Below are 22260 nucleotides of genomic sequence, written 5' to 3'. Positions count from 1 at the left end.
GTTCGCCAGAAGCGGCTTAGTCATGCTGGCCACATGACCCGGAAGCTGTACGCCGGCTCCCTCGGCCTGTAAAGTGAGATGAGCGCCGCAAGCCCAGAGTCGTCCGGGACTGGACTTAATGGTCAGGGGTCCCTCTACCTTTACCTAAATACAAAACAAATACAAAACACTGTTGGAGAGTGGGGAGAGATGTTTGACCCTGAGAGGCCAAAGAGGTTCAGGTGGGTGTCTGAGCTTGTCCAAATATATGGTATGATTTGGGGGGATTTGGAAATCTGCATACGGGGGAGAGCGGGGGATCCTTCTCTATAAGCCCATTTGATTTCAATTCTCCACCCATCCTCTACCAGCTTGAACACTAGTTTGTATGTGGTTCCTGGTCACCGATGATTACCAGGCTAATGATTAAATATAGTGGTACCTCGGGTTACAGACGCTTCAGGTTACAGATGCTTCAGGTTACAGACACTTCAGGTTACAGACTCCACTAACCCAAAAATAGTACCTCAGGTTAAGAACTTTGCTTCAGGATGAGAACAGAAATCGCACGACGGCGGCACAGTAGCATCAGAGGGAGGCCCCATTAGCTAAAGTGGTACCTCAGGTTAAGAACAGTTTCAGGTTAAGAACAGACCTCCAGAACGAATTAAGTTCTTAACCCAAGGTACCACTGTACAAGGCTGTAGTAAGAACTAATTTGATCAGAATCCCAGCAGCCTGTGAAGAAGTTTTCAAGGGAAAGCACTATAGCAGGGGCCGAAAAGTAATGCATTCTGCTTTATGGTGTCCTTATTGATCCTGCCTGAAGATAATTTCTATCGGATCCCCGTGCTCATATTTCGCCATAAAGGCTTCATGTTGATAGGGAAATGAAGCTGTACTACTAATTGGAAATGGGGCATTGGTTACCTGGGCAAAATAAAACCCAGCCACGGCTTTCATTCATAACAAATGCCGCTCAACTGGCTGTGCTCTGCCTCTTTGTCTCCTGAGAGAGTATTTAAGTGCCACTGCCTTAACTCATTTACAATCCTGAAAGCTAAGCCAAGGGTAAAGCTTAAGGTAAGTTTTAAAAACCAACTATAGATTTAGCTCCCTGTAGGTTAGCTATAAATTTAGTTCTTCGTGGTAGGATTTTTGTTCCTTCAAAAAGCAGGTAATAAGACTCTGAGGGCCAAAGCTGACGTGACAGGAAAGATCCATGAGCAAGATTTCCTGTGGGCCATTTTGTTAAAGTGAAAAGCAGCCATGGGGAGACCCAGAATCAGACGGAAGCCAGGATTGGTGCTGAAGGTGGGGAGGGCTTAACCCTTTCCAATCACACAGTTTCCCTAGCCAACTATATGTTTCCAGGATACTAAATTCTCCCCTTGCAGGTCAGTTAGCAGCTTGAGGGACTCATTTTGCTAATGGAAATGAAGTGGTGGCAGGGGGTGGGGATGATTAAAACTCCTCCCCTACAGCCAGAGCCACAATCTTACCCACCCCTGCTTTTCCCTTTATAGGGAGGAAAGTCTACTTTGTTCCTGAAACAAGTTTCAAGTGCTGAAAACTTAATAATACCACTGTGTTATATATATACACAATACAGTTAAAGCACATCCACCCCTCAAGAATCATGGGAGCTGTAGTTTATCTCCCTTAGAGCTTCAGTTCCCAGAACCCTTAAACTACAGTTCCCAGGATTCTTGAGGGTGTATGTGCTTCAAATGTGTGTGTTTATGTGTGTTTTCTCTAGAAAAAGAGGTTCTTGAACTTACCACGCTCTTAGAATGGCAATTGCGCCCACCTGAGAGGTGCCAGAACCCACCTGAGAGGTGCCGGATCTGAGTTCCAGTGAGTTCCAACTGAAAAAAATGCCCTGTGTGGCAGTAGTGGTGTAGTTCAGGGGTCACCAACCTAAGGCTCATGGGCCGGAAGTGGCCCACGGCGGTAGTTTGACCTGCCCACAAGCCGCCCTTGAACCGAGTCGCCCGCTCACGCACTTCACTAAACCAGCACAGCGCGGTGCAGGGACTCACTTCTGTGACACTGGAAATCACGTCTACGCACGCACAGACTCCGAAAATCGCAGGCGCGCTCACACGCGATCTGGCCCACAGAGGGATCTCTACGGGACTGATCCGGCCCAGGCAAGATAAACCTTGCCGACCCCTGGCGTAGTTAGTTTCAAACTCTGATGGGTTTACGGAAGGGGTTTGACATACTGAGGGCTGCTATCTTTTCTAGGCAATTTTTGAAGAGCCACATACCAGTAACAGGTGGGGTCTGCGGTAATAGCAGGCAGAACACAAATGTACATTTTACCTTACTGCCAGCAGGCTGGTTTCGACGCACACAAGCCCTCTCTGTTCCTGCAAGCAATTATCAGAGTTCAAGGAGACATGTCAGCGAGGCAAAAATACTTGGGGTGAGGAGTGTGGCCTGAGGAGAATCCCATGGGTGAAATAGTGAGTTTCTCCACTCCTACTTTATGGGAACCCCCTTAATGGACAATGGGCCCAGATGGAAAGAAGATAAAGTCGCTACCAGAGAAGAGTGGAAAATTAAATTGTTGGACTATGCCAAAATGGCAAAATTGACCGGAAAGCTCAGGAACCAAGAAGACCAAACCTTTAATAAGGAATGGGAAAATTTTATAATTTATCTTGGAGACCACTGTAAACAGGTGAAAACATTAGCAGGATTGCAAAAACACTTGTAATGTAATGGGCATTATAACAGAACCCATGGAGGGTAAGGTTAAACAGAGATTCGGAGGAATCTCTTAATTGTGGATATGCATTATGTTATTTTTATAATTTTATACTTGTAAAATCAAATAAAGAATACAAAAAATAAAATAAAAATAAAACTATTTTAAAAAATGTGCAATGGGGCCCTCGCTCTTTCCGTTGCGTGGGGCACTGGGTTTTGTCCCCAATGACACCACCACTCTGTGGAGGGAGCACTTAGTTCTACGTTTCGTCCTTCAAAGTAGCTTTCTCTAGTCAGAAGTAGTTTGCCAGGTGGGACTGAGCTACTAGTAAGTCACTGCTGGTTACAGAGAGGGAGGAGCGAGGAGGCAGGGAGGTTGATGCAGGACAAACACACCGTGCATCATCTGGGCTTTATTACTTCGCCACTATCACAGGGTCTTAGGCATGGTTCTTCCACGACATTTTATGAATTGTGTTTAAGAGGTAATTCCAGGCACTTTATGCTGGTGCCATATAACCAGGCAGCCATGATGGCTGCAATCGAGACGTGGAAAATATGCTGCATGATTCTTAAGAAATGAACTCTCAACCACACTGGACTGCTTCCCTCTGCTCAGTTTTCTGTGTATTTCCCCTCCTTTTCTCATTACCTCTTAACATTGTTTGCTTTTATATTGCATGCCTTAATATATAGTATTTGTATCTTGATTATTAATTTTATGAGGTGACTGTGGCAGGGGAGTTTGTATTATTGTTTGCATGCTGAAAAATTAATAACAATTTTTAAATAATTAAAAACTAACTTTTCAACAGCCTGTTCATTTCATACGGACTATTTGCTTACTTCCCCCTGCACCACCCAAAAAACAACAACCCATTGGCTATGTTTCCAGAATAAAGCGCTCCAATTGGCTTGAAAGTTATAACAATGGGCCTCAGCATTAATGTTCATGTAATTTCAATGATTAGCCCAGGATGGTGACACAGAAGGAAAAACGAAGTCTGTAACTGTGTCCTATGGTTGCAGGTTCTGATTAGGAAGAAGAGACCTTAACCACAATCCCAGATTCAGATGACATGCTAAGCCAAAATCTGGTTCTCATTTTGCCATTATCTCATCAAGCCATTTTCACTTGCAGTAATAAGGACTGCTTTCAATCCAGCTTTTTGGATTGCAACTGCCCCCTGGAAGAATCCAGAAAGTAGAGTCTTTCTCAGCCACGTTCCTCACAAAGTGGCCTTTCATCTGTATTAGCATACCCTCCAATATTTCTCTGATGAAAATAGGGATGTCCTATTCCATACCCTCCAACATTTCTCAAATGGAAATAGGGATATCCTAAGGGAAAGCAGGACATTCCAGGTTCGAATCAGAAACTGGGATGGCTTCTGTAAATCTGGGGCTGTCCCTGGAAAATAGGGAAACTTGGAGGGTCTGTACTAGTCAATGACCGTAGAATTCAGGGCTGAAAGGATATCTGCTCTGTTCACTTTCTAGCTTCAGTTTGGTTAGCTTCACTGTGTGATTTTTGTGCATTGGTGCACTGCAGAGGTGTCTGAGTGGTGAGGCTCTGCAAGAGAAACTTGGCATTAAGAATACCAATCCCTCACATCAGTTGTGCCTGCTATAGTTTGTTAAGCAAATATTTCCATAAAGCTTTCAGTCTGGGTACATGCTGTATCGTTTCCAACAGCAAATGTATGTTTAACTGGTAAAGAGCACTGAATAGTAGCTTCTCAAGGTTCTCAGTATATTAATTGGATCAAGTGGAAAGGAGAATACAGGGACTTTATTTAAAGGCCAGAACCAGCTCAGGTTGTGCTTCATTGCATGCAGCCAGTAGTCCCAGAAAGCAGGGGTTGCCTCAGCTTCTGTATCTGTGACCTGATTCACAGGTGCATCCCACTCCACAGACGAACCCTCACATCCCTTTGATGCAAGTTTAAGTAATTGAACACTATACTTTCCAACAGAAGTAGCTCACCTATTTGGCTGTGAGCTTCCGAGTAACATCAAGTGATGAGATCCCAGGTGATGCACGAGTGTGTGTAAATCCATTCAGACACATCCATCCGATTCAAAGGGAGATGTCTGCATGTCTGTATCAACTATGCAATTAGATCAGGGGTCGAGAGCCTATGGGTCTTCCAAAGTTGCTGGACTGCAACTCCCATCATACACGACCACAGGCCACACTGGCTGGGGCTGATGAGAGTTGGAGTCCAACAATATCTGGAGGGCCACAGCACAAAGTTAGATCACATGATTAAGGGGTCGCAGTGTTTTCCCAGAAGTGTCCTTCTCCAGCATTGCTTTTAAGCCTTGCGCACCCTCTTCAGCATCCTCTTAAACATCCAATCAGGTCAACCCAATCATTTCCCACTAATGTCCAGCCGGCAGCTTGCAGAAATGTCATTTAAAAGACATAAGACATCTGTGGTTTGTTGAGCCTGTCAGCAGGTCACCGCTGTGACTGAAGTTTATTAGCCAGGCTGACAAGGTTTTTCGGTCCTGTCCAAGCCAACAGCCCATTTTCTAATTCAAATTATTTTCTTCTTAATTATCAACAAACCATTCTTTGTGCTTTTATTTGTTGGTTTGGTGGAGGGCACTGTTGATCTTACACTGAAAAACTCACGGGCAGTTAATTGCATCCAATTTCTGGGCTCGGGACCACTGGAGAACTGCTGTACATGTATGTGCTGAGAGAGAGAGAGAGAGAGAGAGAGAGAGAGAGAGAGAGAGAGAGAGAAGGCTGGCATGGAAGAGGTTGGGTTTCCCTGATCACTTTTGACTGGCCTCACTCACTGCTAGTTTTGGTCCAGCATGCACTGCCCCTTCCATTATCCACAAAGGGAATGTGGCATAAGAAATATTGCCCCCCCCCTATTCAGGAAGAAACAATGGCTGCTTTTATGGGCCCCCAGCACATAACTAGTTGACTGTGAGGGTCCCCAGCCAACAGCATGAGCAGATGCCCTCACATTTACTTATGTGACAGAACCCCTGAATGCTCAATTGTGTATCTTTTCTGGGTAAATAAAAGGTTATAGAAAGGAGGAAGGAAAGGTTATTTGGAAAGAATGTGGTGACAGGGACCCATGGGACAGGTGTTTTCCTGGTGACAAGAGCACGGGGTCTCCTTCAAGCTGCACAAGAAATTGGAGAGGAATGACACAAGCAGATGCTGGCTCTTGGCATAGGCAACATTACACAATGTCAGGTGGAAAAAAACAGGGGGAAAACAGCTACTCTTTATAGCTTTTAGTGTTTGATTAGCCCACAGCTTCATCTGTTATACGGGAGAGAATAAATGTGTACAGAATATATAAATTCTGCATAAATGAAGGACTTCCAAACTGAAGTCACCTTTGAAGTTTTCCTGACTGGAAGCGAAGGGGGAAATTACAAAACTGTAATAGCAGCCATGGGGGTCAGGAAGAGAGTTTCCCCCAAGATGAAATGCAGATTACAGTTGCATACCATGATCTTGTCATTTGCCATACAAACCTCAAGGGACCCACACCTGCTCTTACTTGCTTGTAATCCCCCATACACTTTCCTATGACAACGAGGGATGTGGGTGGCACTGTGGTCTAAACCCCTGAGCCTCTTGGGCTTGCCGATCGTAAGGTCCGTGGTTCAAATCCCCACAAAGGGTGAGCTCCTGTTGCTCTGTCCCAGCTCCTGCCAACCTAGCAGTTCAAAAGCACACCAGTGCAAGTAGATAAATAGGTACTGCTGTGGCAGGAAGGCAAACAGCGTTTCCATGCGCTCTGGTTTCCGTCACAGTGTCCTGTTGCACCAGAAGTGGTTTAGTCATGCTGGCCACATGACCCAAAAAGCTGCCTGTGGACAAACGCCGGCTCCCTCGGCCTGAAAGCGAGATGAGAGCAGCAACCCCATAGTCACCTTTGACTGGACCTAACTGTCTAGGGGGTCCTTTTCTCCTATGACAAAACTTCCACTGAATAGAGTTCCTCCTCCACCTAACTGGTTTTCCAACCAGTTTAGACTATCATAATAAATTATATTGTTCGTATCCGATATTCTTTTGACTGTGATACAAAGGGTTATAATCCATATCATTCTGGCTGTTTCACTGAAATAAGTACATTTTTTCTGTCACATTTTATCTGAAGATGTCATGGTGTATTTATTGGTTATTTTTATTTCTAAGCTCTGAGACACTTTATTGTTTTTGCGAAGTCTGTCAAACTGTCATCTTTACTAGGGGTAGGGATTTGAGGAGAAAGTGTCAATTATATTAAATAGCATATATAGAGAGTGTGTGTTTATACTAAATAGCATACACACACACACACACACACACACACACATCTATCATCTATCTATCTATCATCTAGCTATAGTGTGTGTGTGTGTGTGTGTGTGTGTGTGTGTGTGTACACATGCAAACATGTGTGTGAATAGATAGAAGTGTTTTTTTGGCTTTGGAAATATGCATGGTAACACATACAGTCATGATCAATGCAAAAACCATTACAACTTTCACCAAGAGTGACCCTCATTAGGAAGTAGGTTTCTGTGTATGCGATTTATGTAGATTCTTTATATGTATGCATGCATTTTATTGCATTTAACAAATAAAAGCAATTTAAAACCAGAAAAAATTAAAAGAATGAGAACTACAAGCTACATAAAATGCTCATCTAGTAAAGATTAATAAGGAAATATCCTACCCATCCCAATAAAATACAAGCACCACTTCTCTGCCTCTAACCTCTGTCTCTGTGTGCCATAATTAAAATAATGAGCTTTAACAAACTTTAAAGAATGGAGGGAGCAGTTAGACTCTTTGAGCGCAAGTAGCAATGAAGGAGAAATTTGACTCTGTTGCTATTTTAATGGTGAACCCATCAAATTCGCACTTCCTGAAATAATACACAAACCAAAACACGGCTATTCTTCACACATACCGATTTAATAAAGAAATAAAATGAATAAATAAAACACTTCTAATTTTGCAATGCAGTTTTTCAGTCAACTAATGTGTACAAAAATGCATAGATTAAGGAAACGTGCATGTATATATTTGTGAAAATAATAAACAGGAACACGTTATGTTGGGGGGAAATATTTTGCAAAAATGTGACTGTTAGGCAAAAAGCAAGCAAAACTCTATCTGTTAGTAGAAATCTGCAATGCTGATGAATTTTCATGAGGTGGTGTGTTTTTTTTGCAAATTGATACGGAGATGAGGAGAATGGAACTCAAGACTGGACAAGAGAGAAATGGAGAGAAACTGAAACTGACCGATGTAAAGGTATCACTGCCTTGCCGTGGCGAAGGGGCTTGAATAACTCAGAGAAGCTATGAACTATGCCGAGCAGGGCACCCAAGATGGACAGGTCATAGTGGAGAGTTTTGACCAAACGTGATCCACCTGGAGGAGGAACTGGCAAGCCACTCCAGTATCCCTGCCAGGAAAACTCCATGACAACAGGCATATAAAAGTTATGACACTGGAAGATGAGCCCCTCAGGTTGGAAGGCGTCCAACATGCTACTGAGGAAGACAGAAGTGCCTGGCATGCTCTGGTCCATGGGATCACGAAGAGTCGGACACAACTAAACGACCAAACAACAACAACAACAACAACCCTTGACCATTAGGTCCAGCCATGACCGACTCTGGGGTTGCAGCGATCATCTCGCTTTACTGGCCGAGGGAGCCGGCGTTTGTCCGCAAACACCTTCCGGGTCATGTGGCCAGCATGACTAAGCCGCTTCTGGTGAACCAGAGCAGTGCACAGAAATGCCGTTTACCTTCCCGCCAGAGCAGTACCTATTTATCTACTTGCACTTTGACATGCATTCAAACTGCTAGGTTGGCAGGAGTAGGGACCGAGCAATGGGAGCTCACCCCATTGCGGGGATTCGAACCGCCAACCTTCTGATTGGTTTAACCCACAGAGCAACCCGTGTCCTGTAACTGGATTTCGGAACATGATTTTTGGTCTCCCAGTGCAGCATCTCCAATGCATCTCACCCTGACCTCCATGGCACCTTCCCCACTGCTTGTCTTCTATGAAGACCTGCTTACTGTAGCAGCCCGGTAAGGAGAAGACACGTGATAGGACTAGGGTTAGGGAAGAAGCAGAAGGATGGAGCGTGTCTCCCACTGTAGTGGGCGGTTTAGAGGCTTGGGCAACCCTAATTACCAGTTGTTGGCAACTGGTAAAGTGACTTTGTAGTGTCCTTCAAGCAAGGCTTTTGGTTGATGGAGAATACCCAGACTCCCATTACTGTCTTAGCTGTGTGCTCAGGGATGCAACTTGAAACCACTTTCCTGACGAAAGGCTGTAGCTTCCAGCTTCCATGCAAAAGGTCCCAGCTTTGGTTCCCGGCATTTCTAGGTAAGACCTGGATAGCTCAGTTGGTTAGAATGTGGTGCTGAGAGCACCAAGGTTGCAGGTTCGATGCCCATATGGAACAGCTGCATATTGCTTCTGCAGTGCAGGGAGTTAGATTAGATGGTCCCAGGATGATCTGGTTCTGTGATTCTATGAAACTCTAGAGTGCTGCTGCCAGTCAGTGGGGACATCACTGAACCAGATGGACCAATGCCCTGACTCAGCAGAAGGCCATTTCCTATATTCTTTCCATTCCAAGGGAGAGTCTCCTGGGGTCAGTTCAACTTGTTTTATGGCCATTTTACACTGAGAATCACAGCCCATACTTAGCAGATCTCTAAACTTGTGCTTAATAAGAGCCTGCAGGTTCCCAGGAGGCAATGCCTCTTCCAAAGATTTGCCTTAGGAGCAAAAAGAAAGAAAACCAGTGTTTTTTCCAGAGAATCTATTACTAGGCTGAGACTGTGACTTTCCCCCCTTTTTCTTTTGCAAAGGTTTGGAGTGCAGTACTGCTACCATTTTTACATCCCTGTGTTTTTGGAAGGCTGGCAAAACTATCATTTTATTACTTTGTGTTTATTTATTGGATTTTTAAAAAAATGTCTCCGATTCAATGGCTTGAGGCGGTGCACAAGAAAGCAGAACGATGCAGCTATATATCAAACCAAACAAAAAAGCAGATCACAATAAAATCTGAAATCCAACACAGACACAGAGACAGAGACTCAGCACAGACATAAATATCCACAAAATACTGGTGCAAGGTATACTGTCCTCTTCTGCAAAACCCTGCAGATTTAACCTGCTTGAAACCTAAAATATCCTCTCTTGATATCCAGATCAGAAACCGCTGTTTCCAGGGCACTGGGTCAATTAGAGTTGGGCAAGGCATAGATTCATGGATTCATAGAACTGTAGAGTTGGAAGGGATCCTGGGGATCATCTAGTCCAACCCCTTGCAATGCAGGAATATGCAATTGTTCTATACAGGGATCGAACCTGCAATCTTCTTGTTATCAGCACCACACTCTAATCAGCATGAATGACATTGGGCATAGGAGTGTAACAACTATACAGAGAATCCCAAAGGGATAAGTGCAAGGGGGGGTGTTCAATTCAGTTCACATTTAAAGTCGAATCTCCCTAATTTGCACTTTCTGAAATAACCTGTAACACAGCCATCCATTCTTCAACATTTGCCCCTTTTCTGAATTTTGCAATGCAAATCCCCAGCTGTGGAATGTGTGCAAAAATGCACCATGTGTGGTTAAATGTGGATAACAAAGCATATATTAGTGAAAAGAGCGTACATAATAATAATAATAATAATAATAATAATAATAATAATAAAAAATACATTACAGGGGAAATTGCTATGTGTATACAACACTGTATACAAAAATGTGTGTGCTGGGAGAAATTTGACTAAAACGCTCATGAATTTTCATGAGGGCTTAAAAAAAAAAATCTGCAAAATCACGTGGAAATGTCGAGAACTGAACTTACAATTGGACAAATGAGAAACTGAGCGTAACCATAACTGACAGATTTACCCAACCCCAAACCTGAATCCGCAAATGTGTCAAACATTCTGTGTTTGACAGGAAATTGAGTAGAAAATACTCACCAGTGTTTTGCAAGGTTGGGGATCTCTCTGAATGGCATTTGATTCTTTTAAAGCCAGTCTAAGCCAAACCTTTGCAATCGAGACCAATACGTACTCAAGCTCATTACACTTCAGATTTACACTTCAGAGAGTTCCTTGGGGTCACTTCACACATTAGACTTTTGAGAAGAATACGCTGAAGAGATTATAAGCGGAGCGCTAAAAGTAAAACTATAAACTGTGAATGTGGAGTGGGGGGAAAGTTTGAAAACACATATAATCAAGGAGTCCCAACAGTTCTGTGTTGAGAGTACGCATGGTGGCAAAGCAAGATCCACCTTTTGTAATGTGTGAAATGGCCCTGATGAGGCTCCCCAAATCGTGTTGTTACAAGGTGTCAAAGGCCAGTGACTCCAAGACGGGGAACTTAGATATGTTTATACACGCCTGCTCTCGCAAATCTTTGCTGCATTGATTCTGCATGCCAAGATGAGCAACAGGTTCTGAGTGCATTGTCTGGGAATGGAAGGACTGGAGAGCAAATCCAGGGCGTTTTTCATTCAGTTTGCTGTGATTCAGAACCACTTGTGAGAGGTTAGGGTTGTGATCACTCATTTGCGAGCATGGCTCATTCATTCTAACCCACACAGTCGACCCCTCTGGCAAAAGGATGGAACTTTGCTGCCATGTGTACACAGGGAAGGACATTTTTCCTTATGAAAACCAATGAGCCAGGCTCTCTAATAAATCTGTCATTGACTGGGCTGTCGTTGAGTGGGTGGAAGGCAGCATGAAGGGCAGCCCTTAGAATGAGTCAGTTTATTTAGATGTCAAGGACCTACTGCTGCCATTTTACACGTCATTAATTCTTTTCACCCCTCGAAAGAAATCCCAAGGTCCAATGGATTCTGTACTTTTCCCCCTACACTTTTGGCTGCTGTCCAGAGTGCTGATTGGGAAATCTAGACTTGTGGTATGGTATTAATATGAAGCCATTCACAAGCTGCACCTTCACAATGGCAGCCTGGTCCTACGCCCGTTTACTTGGGTGTAAAGTCCTACTGAGTCCATGTGGATTTCAGCCTAAGTGGGACTGCAGCCCTGGTGGCGGATGATATGGAGTGGGGCACACGGGTTCAGATGTAAGCTCATACATAGATTCCCCCTGGATGGTGATTCGTCATGATGCTTTTTAATGGAATCTCCATTTACAGAAGCAGATTGCCACTGGGTGCCAATTGGCACTGAGCAAGAGTGAAAGAGGGCTATTACCTTGAGGATCCTGGCTGGGCTAAATCAGATATGGGGAACCTTGAGTCTGTGAATGAAATGTGGCCCTCTCAGTCTCTCTGTCTGGCCCTTGGGACTCACTCCAGGCCACCGCCTCTCCCCCAAGACCCATGCCTTGCTTTGCTGCAGAGGGAGGGCACAACGGGCACCATAGATGGCACACCTGGTGTATTGTGATGCTGCTGAAATACTGCACATTCTGCTCCTATCAGGAAGCACACATTCTCTTGAAGGAGCACTGCACCCAGTCCTTGCCATTAACATCCATCCATGAAGCCCTGATCTAGTTATGATTGGTTATGGATTATTAAACAGCTGCCCTCAATAAGGGAGCAGTGGTCCCTGTTCTATGGAACACTCATTAGGGTTCATTCCATTAGGATACATTCTCCTCTCTTTGCATCCATGTGATCATACCTTTTCACGTCATCTCCAGCAATTAGATTAAGCAAGTTATTTTTGCTCCTGTTTTGTTTCTTCTGATGCTATTTTGATTGCCCTGCTGTTGATGCTATTTGCTTAGGCTTTTGTCTATTTGGATTTCAAAAAAAGAAGAACCACCACCTAATTGTTGTAATTATACATTGTCTTAGCTTCTTTTTATCATAAACCACCTTGGGAGCCATTGTAGAGGAAAGGCAGTGTATAAATAAATAAACATAATGGGGAAGCGAGTTCCTTAATGAGAAGTCCTTTCCTGGTTGTAGAGCACTCATCAATGAGTTGACCTGGGATGCAGTGCAGATTCCACATGCCTTTCCCAGATGATATCCCAGGAAACTGCCTGATGCAAACACGCTTTAAGAAAAGCCTCCGAGGTGTATGCCGCCCATGTCTGGGTCCATCCTATTACACCATTATCCTACTGATTCACTCCGCAAAGCGAAAAATCCAGACACGAACCTTGGAGGCTGCCAGACGATTTAGATAGATGACAGGTTGCTGAGCGACTCTTGAAATTTCTGCCTGCCACCTCCTGAGCAGCAGCTGTCGTATTTTAACCATGGCATTTCCGTTAGCCACGTTTTATCCAGAAACAATGGTATTAATATGATGCGCCTAAAACAGATTAAGAATGTGACAAGAATCAGCAGAATATATATCTGTATGTATACACCCACACCCACACATACAGACATATATCTCTTTATTGGCTGTCGCTGGTAACAGAGAATTGTTCGTTATATGTTGCAGTGGCCAGGATGGCATCGCAGCACACCTTACTGTGGAAGTGCAGATCCATGCTACAGAAACTGAACACTGCTATAGTCACATGCAAGGCTAGCCCAAGTCCTTTCTGGGCCTGAGATACAAAACCCAAATGGCATTCTCTCCGAAAGATGAATCATAGGGACTTTCTTCAGTGAAAGCACCTCGTTGAAATGAACAAGAGCTTTGGGTGAACACTGCTGTCCTTTCGCAAAACTCCTGTCAATTCCAATGAGGCTTCTGCAGAAACTGTGCTCCGTGGAGCAGCCCTCAGTTCCTTGTGTCTCCCACACTGTTTTCCTCAATGAGGAAAATCCAAATCCACTGCCTGAGGCTACCACTTCCTTTTGGTTTGTGGCAGAACATGGCTGGGGGTATCCAGAGAGAGACAGAACATTAACATCATAGTTTCCACTTCAGGATGACACCCTGAAGTCAACAAGAGGCAAATCTGTGGCGTATTGCTGTAAGCCACCATGGTCTTTGCATGGGATTCAGCAGGGTGTATGTCAGTGAAACACCCTGTAACCCAAAGATGGGGAACCTCAAACTCCAAAACTACAATAGGGCAAAGTGATGGAATGCAGATCAGCTATTAGTGTTTCTTTGTCCAACAGACCTCTACACATCCCAAAATCTGTTGGCACCTAGATTGGCAAATTTTGCATTTGTTTGTTTGTGTAAACCACTCCTAGGACTTGATTTAATGGCTGGTAGATATGCATAATAAGTAAATAAATACTATAAACAAAAACAATCTATGCTTGCAATCCTATACCCAATTACCTGGAAGCCCCATTGAACCCAATAGAACTTACACCTGTGCAGCCATGTAAAAGATGGTCCTGCAAGCCTGCAAAACTCCTCCGAGACTCTGACTTACACTAAAACAAAAAGAGGTAAAGGTAAAGGACCCCTGGACGGTTAAGTCTAGTCAAAGGTGACTATGGGGTTGCGGCGCTTTTCTCCACTTTCAGGCTGAGGGAGCTGGCGTTTGTCCACAGACAGGTTTCCGGGTCATGCAGCCAGCATGACTAAACCACCACTGGCGCAACAGGACTCCATGAAGGAAACCAGAGTGCACGGAAACGCCGTTTACCTTCCCGCCACAGCAGTACCTATTTATCTAATTGCACTGGCATGCTTTCGAACTGCTAGGTTGGCAGGAGCTGAGACAGAGCAACAGGAGCTCACCCTGTTGCACGGATTTGAACTGCTGACCTTCTGATTGGAAAGCCCAAGAAGCTCAGTGGTTTAGACCACAGCGCCACCCCCATTGAGTACTACATATGCAGACTTGGTGCCTTTAACACTATGCCTGCTTTCCCCCCCCCCCCGTCCTTCATACATGACATCCAGCATGATTAAGAATTCAAAACTCGAAAGCTTGACCACCTTCTTGTGACATTTGGTCTTCCTTGACTGTAGATTTTTCCAGTTTTAACTAGACTGAGAAGTTCATGTGTGGATGCACCGCTGAAGAATGAGAAAGTGGCAAACGAACATTTTAAAAGGGAAACAAGTGCTGTCAGCAAGGCGGCTAGTATTTACTAAAGCTCTCTCTGTCTTTGAAGTTCACCTCCTAGAAAGAACAATACTGACCCCTACAAGAAAACTCAGGTTGAAGTTTTCAAATATTCATTTTTAGCTTTTACTAGAGTTCGATAGTGGCTCTGGCAATAGGTGCTCAATAAATCTATCAAATAAATGAATGGTTCAGTTTACTGATTACTGTTAAAGGCCTTGCCCCTTGAAAATGCAGTCAATAGATATTTTATCGCCACAACTCAAGCAGCTGCAAAGCAACATGTATTCTAGGAGCTGTTATTAAGAAAGCAAAATTTGTTAGCTATGGAATATCTGGTATGCCTGTCCCGGACCTTCTGAGTTCCCCCCTCCTCCACATCCCCCACCACACACACAAAATTGGTATCAATTTAGTTTATCCCTCATTGTCTGTATTCCACCTGTCCCTTCAACTGGTACTCAAAAGCACTCTGCCTCAGACTGTGGAAGCAAATGGCTAGTAGCTATTGATCGCTTTATCCTCCATCCATTTGTCAAATTCTTTTTTTCAAGCCATCGCTACCCCTTGTGGGAATGAATTCCATAGTTTAACTAGACACTGTACCATGCAACACTCCCAATGATGCTTTGCTCCCTGCTAAGCTCCCTGCTGCTTGTCCCTCCCCCTCTTGGTAAGTGGCAGCAGCACGTGGTGCTGAGAAACCAGAAAAGTGTCACAGCCCCACCTGTACCCCTGCACCGAGCCTCTTGGGCCTGCCAATCGTAAGGTTGGCGGTTCAAATCCCTACGGCAGGGTGAGCTCCCGTTGCTCTGCCCCAGCTCCTGCCAACCTAGCAGTTCGAAAGCACACCAGTGCAAGTAGATAAATAGGTACGGCTGCAGCAGGAAGGTAAATGGCATTTCTCTGCGCTCTGGCACTCGTCACAGTCCTCTGTGCACCAGATGTGCTTTAGTCATTCTGGCCACATGACCCAGAAAGCTGTCTGTGGATAAACGCCGTCTCCCTTGGCCTGAAAGCAGTGAAGAGTGCAGCATCCTGAAGTTGAATTTGACTGGACTTAACCATCCAGGAGTCCTTTAACTTTACCTATCTATGCTGGCCATACTGGTGTGTGGTTGTGGGTGTTGGAGCTGTATGAATTTGTTTTTGTTTTGTTTGAATTTGTTAGTGGCACAATCTATTAATGTTTATGTCTTCAAATGTGCTGTAAGTTGCTTGGAGACCTTTGGGGAACAAGCAACTAACCAGTCTAATAAATAAGCAAATAAACGATGACTTGCAATGCCCTTAGTCCCCACTTCTTCCCACCTCTCTTGATGCAATGTCTGTGCAAGCTACAAGCTGCCCCCCTACACTAAAAAAAAAAAACAGAAATCACAAGGGTGCTATGGACATGTCTCTTGTCAGCCGTTACCTACGAAGAATTATTTCACATATGCCGGCAAGGCAAAAATCTATGTGGCCAAGGTTCCAGAAAGGTCATGTTGCACTGCACCAAAATAGGTAAATTTTAGTAACTGTTCTCTGCCCAAATATACAGGAAAAATGCCTTGTAAGCCATGATACAACATTTGCTAATCCTGCTATCACAGCAAAAAAAGGGGGGGGACTTAACGTGAATGTGCATTCTAGCCAAAGTCAACGTTACATTCAACTTTTGAGTGCAGGACCTGTAGAAAATGGATGGTTTGATAAAATGGTATTACACAGCGCTATTTTTCTAGAAAAATTGGTGCTGGAACTCACCATGAACACCCTTGTTCCCTTGTTCTCTTAGAATGGCAATGATGGCCACCTGAGAGGTGCCAGAACTGAGTTCCTGTGAGTTCCCCCTGGGGGGGAAAAGCCCTGGTATAACAGTGCATCTTATGTACGTTTCCTCTGAAGTAAGTCCCGTTGTTTCCTATGAGGCTTTAGACATGTTTGGGATTGCAGCCTTATAGTGCAATCATAGACACGTCAGCTGGACAGCTCAGTTGGTATAGCATGGTGCTGATAATGCCAAGACTTGCAGGTTCAATCCCTGTATGGGGCAGCTTCGATCTGCTATTTGTTTTCCCTGTCATTCAAAAGTCTCCCTTCTTAAAATAAAAGAAACAGAACAAAACAAAACAAGCTCCAGCCCCCCTTTTTTGGTCCATCTAGTGCAGGGATATATTGTTTGGCACCCTCTCTTTCTAGAGTACAACCACTTCATTATATTTACTCATCAGAAGTACAGGGGCTGGCAAACAGCAGCAGCCTCATATTACTCTCAAAACCTACAACCTGCTGCTTAAGCCATGGGATTTGAGTGAAGGGCAGTAATTATCTGTGCTGTGTTATGCAGCGAAGGGAGGAGCTGACCACACAGGTGGTAATTTGGTGGTAGGGAAATAGAAGGAAAGGGGGTAATTTGGTAGCGTGAACCCGGAGGGAGAGCACTTGTGCTGTGGCGGGGATAACTAGGTAATTGCTGGTAAGGACATCTGAGGAAATGCATGCAGCCGGGCTATGCTGGCATAGAAAAATGTCTGGATGCAGCAGAAAGTGGAAAGCAGTGACATGTGGAGATAGGGTGCTATAAGAAATTGAAATTAGGGGTTGCTGGAAAGATTTAAAACAGGGATGCAGAAAGGGGAGGTATGGGGAAGTCGCTGAAAGAAGGTCTAAGGAAAGAAAGGTTAAGAAATTATACGTGTTTATATGTTTGTTTGTTTATGTATTGTGTTGTATTGTCTTTTAATATGTGTTGAAAAACCAATAAAAAATTTATAAAAAAAAAAAGACATGTGGAGATAGGGAGCTGTCTTAGACCAAATCAGACTATTGGACCATTTAACACAGCCATGTCTACACAACTGGCTGTGGCTCTCCAGGGTTTCAGGCAGGCGATGCCAGGAACTGAACCTGGGGCCTTTGGCATGCAGAGCACATGCTCTAAGGCAGAGCGCAGGATTTTGTAGTGTACAGTTCTCCATAGCAAAGTGAGTTGAAGAAATCTCCTGAGACATTTGGGTGCCAGCCTGCTGCAGAAAGCATCTATAGAAGCACTGTTAAAGATGAAACTAAGCACCATCACCGAGATCCTCACTTTTTTCCTCCTCAGTTTTATTACCTGCCCTACCTGTTTTATGGGATGTTAGGTAGTACCTCTGGTGGAGGACATGTCATGCTCCTTCTGGGGTAGTTTGCCCACCTTTGCACTCAGCTCTCTCCTGTCAGCATGCGACAGTGGCCACACCCTGAGAACATGTTTGACTGGCTGTCTACACCTGGTGAGAAGAGCTGATGGGTCTCAAAGCCTCAGTGGGTTAGGAACTTCCTCTGCATGTGAATGCAGGTTACAGTGGATTGAGTGGAGAAGACTAATAGTGGGTTTGAAGGTCAAGAGGGCAGTCTCTGCATGTGCTGCAGAGGGGGAAGTGAGGAGCAGATGGGAAGCTAGCCCATGTAGAAGGAAAATTCTGCTCCTAAACCTCCACTAGGGATGTGAGTGGCGCTGTAGTCTAAACCACAGAGCCTAGGACTTGCCGATCAGAAGGTTGGCAGTTTGAATCTCCATGATGGGGTGAGCTCCCGTTGCTCGGTCCCTGCTCCTGCCCACCTAGCAGTTCAAAAGCATGTCAAGTGCAAGTAGATAAATAGGTCCTGTTCCAGTGGGAAGGTAAATGGCATTTCCGTGCGCTGCTCTGGTTTGCCAGAAGCAGCTTAGTCATGCTGGCCACATGACCCAGAAGCTGTCTGCAGACAAATGCCGGCTCCCTCGGCCTATAGAGCGAGATGAGTGCCGCAACCCCAGAGTCGTCCGCGACTGGACCTAATGGTCAGGGTTTAAATACCTTTAAACCTCCACTGCCCTGTGGGATATGGTCAGGAGGAGAAAAGGCGAAGGAGTAAACCCTACACAAATCCAGAGTGGAGTCCCTAAAGTGGTTGGATGGGGCTTTGTACGCCTCCTTCTGGCAACTCCTGCAGCCAAGCTGGTGCCAAGCCTATTGCTCAGCTTTCCTTTGGAGCACATCAGTTGGGTTGAGAGGGGAGATCTTGACATCTGGGCAGCCCAGGACCTCCATGCACACTGCCCAGGCTTGCACACCATGGAAGGTCACTTTGGTGCTGCTAATGCAGCAGTTTGACTTCTCCCTTGGAGGCACACTCCATTGTCTCTCGATGCAGACAGATGCCCCAACCTGTTTCAGGTGACAGCTCACAACCCAATAAAGTTGAAAAGAGGCATGAGGGTGGCAGGATGGATTGCTCACTTCCTCTTGACAGATGAGCAGCATTCCTAACAGAGCTGAAAAAATGCCTGGGACCTCAGTTCCCAAATTATGTGCAATCCCTTTCCCGGTCATCAGACAAGTTCTTGCAAAGGCAAAACCAATCCTGGATGTTTGGCCACCCTGCTGGGTACATAATCAGCAGCTGTCTATCTCCAGGACCTCTTAGCTGGATTCCTGGGCAATCGCAGTGTGTATTGCCTATGATCTGGTACTGGGTAATAAAAGATTCTACCTGAGTAAGCAGCTGAGAAGCCAAAGCAAAGAATTCTAGTGGGCAGGAAAGATAAGGACTTTTTGACCATTGTTGCAACTAGCAGCCCTTGGTTTCTGTTCATACTTTTAATTCATCTAAAATCTGAAATGAGTTTTAGAAGCAAATCCAGTTATGCGGCAGTGAGCAAATCCACAGTCTTTATTTGTATTTTTTTAAAAAGAAAAGCATTGGTGCAACTGGTTTGCCATGAGAACATTTGGATCTCAGATGGCTTTTTTTAAAGCGATGTCTCTTTTGAAGTAAATAGTAGGTGCAAGTGACTCCCTGACCTGAATCAGGACCCTCAATGGGGTTTTTGAGGGATTTAACCCTTTCTTCCCCCTGTGGTTCTGATCCATTTGTGGGGGGGAGCACGCTGCTATTTGCAATGAAATAAAAGCTCCCATTTGCAATGGAAGCTTCCAATGTAGTCAGTGGCGTAGCGTGGGGGTGCAGGGGGGGGCCGGCCGCACCGGGCACAACATCTGGGGGGGGCGCACTCGCACTCGCAGCTCTCTGCCCCTACCTGGCTCACTCAGGGTTAGGGGGCGCAAATTACTTGCCTTGCCCCGGGTGCTGACAACCCGCGCTACGCCACTGAATGTAGTTGCTGGTTGAGTAAATGGCATCTTGTCTAGTTGGGGCCTCAGCAAGCAATCTTATAAGTGGGTTAGGATCCAATGGATTTACGACTAAGCTGGGAGGTTCCTGCCACAGCTGGGCTTTGCCAGCTTAACTCATCCTCAGCTCAGCCAGAGATATGCCAGCCTATCTCCCCTATCCTGTCTGAGCCAGGACTCAGCTGGCTGTGTCAAGCCCTCCAAAAGGGGAATTCTGGGTGCAGAGGGGCAGCTTAGGCTGGATCCTAAAGCCCTTTCTGTTCCTTCATGTGATCTGCCAACCTGGTGTAATTTAAGCCAGCAAAAAGGATGGTGTACCTCGAAACACCATTTTAGAGGCATGTTTGGCTTCTGCCAGACTTGCGCCAGTTCAGCCAGCAGCAGCCTCACAGCTGAACTGAGTTTGAATCTGGTGTAACTTTACACCAACTTAACTTACACCGGCTTGCTTTACAACAGCTTATTGTATTTAAGATTGTGCCTTAAGTTACCGTCCTCTATTGCAAAACTGACAATGCACAATGGGTGCAAAAGAATATGACACCCCCCCCCCAGACTAGCCTCTGGGATCCTCTTTCTGTAATTCTGTGAGTGCGAAGAAGGAACATTTGCATGTGTGCTTGACCCCCCTATGCAAAGGATCATAAGGTGGTTGCAGGACAGATGTGGGAGGAGGACTCAGTTCCTTTGGGGCATGAGTCAGACCTGTTGGGATTTGCTGTTGCCCCATGCAAATGGAAATGGCTGCCCTGAATATGCAACTGTGCATTGCAGAGGGAGAGCTGTTCTAGACAAGCTGTTTATGAAGCATTTAGCCTGAATGGTATCCACCCCATTCGTGTGGAAATTGCAGTCCAATTTCTTTGATTGGTTATATGTCGTCCAACATCACCATTAACAGTCCCACACTTTCCAGTGCATTTTTCCTGTCATTTTCCTTACCGCGGACAGTCCACAAGAATGCCAAATCCAATTTAACAGTGCAACCTATATGACTGAATCTCACTTGCTAGTCAGCAAAACGCTGGAAGTGGCCAAAGTCATGACGGGCAAGCTCTCCTTCAGGGCCCCTGCTGCGGACCATTACTGGTTTTTGTTGTTGTTGTTTGAGCACCAAGAGAGGTCTAGACTCTCGCTCAAGGGCTCACAACCAAACAACGAACCTCTGACAGAAACAAGATGGCTGCATCCCCTTTCTGCTCCTGAGAGAACTTCCTGTTGCTGCCCTGTGCCACTTCCATGCCAGGCAATTGCTCCAGCCCTTTGGGGAAGGAAGGGACAGGATGAAACCCGCTCCTTCACCCACCTGCCCACCTCTGTGGTTCACCTAGGCCGCATCATGCAAGAAGACAAGGGACCTGCTGAGCCAAACCTCAGAACGGCAGAGCTAGAGAGGGAGCAGCAGGCCCCTGTAAGGAGAGGCCTATTAAAATTCTGAGCAGGCACCAGATCCGGGACAAACCAGCTCTCCCCTCCTGCCACTTGCAGGTGACGTCATAGCTAAAGGAGTGTGGGGGAGGGGAGACTCCAGAATCCTCCTCCTCCTCCTCCTCACTGCAGGGGATGGACTTGGACAGATCCACCAAACGGCAGGCACCAGCCGCCCCCGCAGCTGCTGCGGAGAAGTGGGGGTGGGGGAGGGAGAGGGAGGCGGGGGAGGGGGATTCTACCGTGCTATCCCCACCTAGGCGATGGAGGGAAGGACGGGCGGTTGCTCACGCTCGTGTTCCCCACCCCACCACCCCCTCCCCTGTAGCTCCTCTCCATCTTTCTCTGCAAAGCCCCCCCCTCCCCTCCGTGATCCCCCTCCCCGAGGCGCCTCTAGGAGCCTCACCTGATTATAAAACTCCGGCTGCAGCTCTCACATTCTGCAGTGGTGCTGAGAGAGAGAGAGAGAGAGAGAGAGAGAGCGCTCACCGCCAGCACGTCTTGTCCACATCAACACATTATCGCTAGCTTGCAACGCGATCAGACAGATAAGCACTCAAATCCCCCCCTTTGATTTGTAGACACGGATGTGGGTGGGTGCGGGCACACAATTATTATTATTATTATTATTATTATTATTATTATTATATTATTATTATTATTATTATTATTATTATTATTATTATTATGCGTCTCCAAGGGAGACCCTAACCCTTAAAAAAAGGAAGTTCGGGCGCGTCCTCCCACCCAATCCAGCGCGCAGGTTTACTCGGAGCCGACTGAGACTGCAGTCCTATAGACCTCCACTCCCACCCGCCGCCGCCTCCCCGAGAGTAAACCACACTGCGCTCAAGGGGGCACATTACTGCTGAATTGGCAGGCGCTGTGGGTTTGCTCTCGCTCAAGTGAACTGCCCTGACTGCAACCACCTGACCCCCAGCTGCCCCCCACCCCCAGCAGGAGCGCAGCCAAGAGCGTGGGCATT

The 22260-nt window shown here is 45.7% G+C and overlaps 1 protein-coding gene across 1 annotated transcript in view; it reads left to right on the top strand.

Annotated features, from left to right (window-relative positions):
* The window catches only part of F13A1 (coagulation factor XIII A chain), a 217369-nt gene that overhangs the window by 95955 nt on the left and 99154 nt on the right, over positions 1-22260 (top strand). The gene's annotated exons all lie outside the window — the stretch shown is intronic.

The sequence above is a fragment of the Podarcis filfolensis genome (assembly GCF_964270895.1).
Source record: "Podarcis filfolensis genome assembly, chromosome: 7".
NCBI lineage: Eukaryota > Metazoa > Chordata > Lepidosauria > Squamata > Lacertidae > Podarcis > Podarcis filfolensis.
The sequence above is the reverse complement of the archived record's forward strand: the minus strand, read 5'-3'. Positions and strand labels throughout refer to the sequence as shown.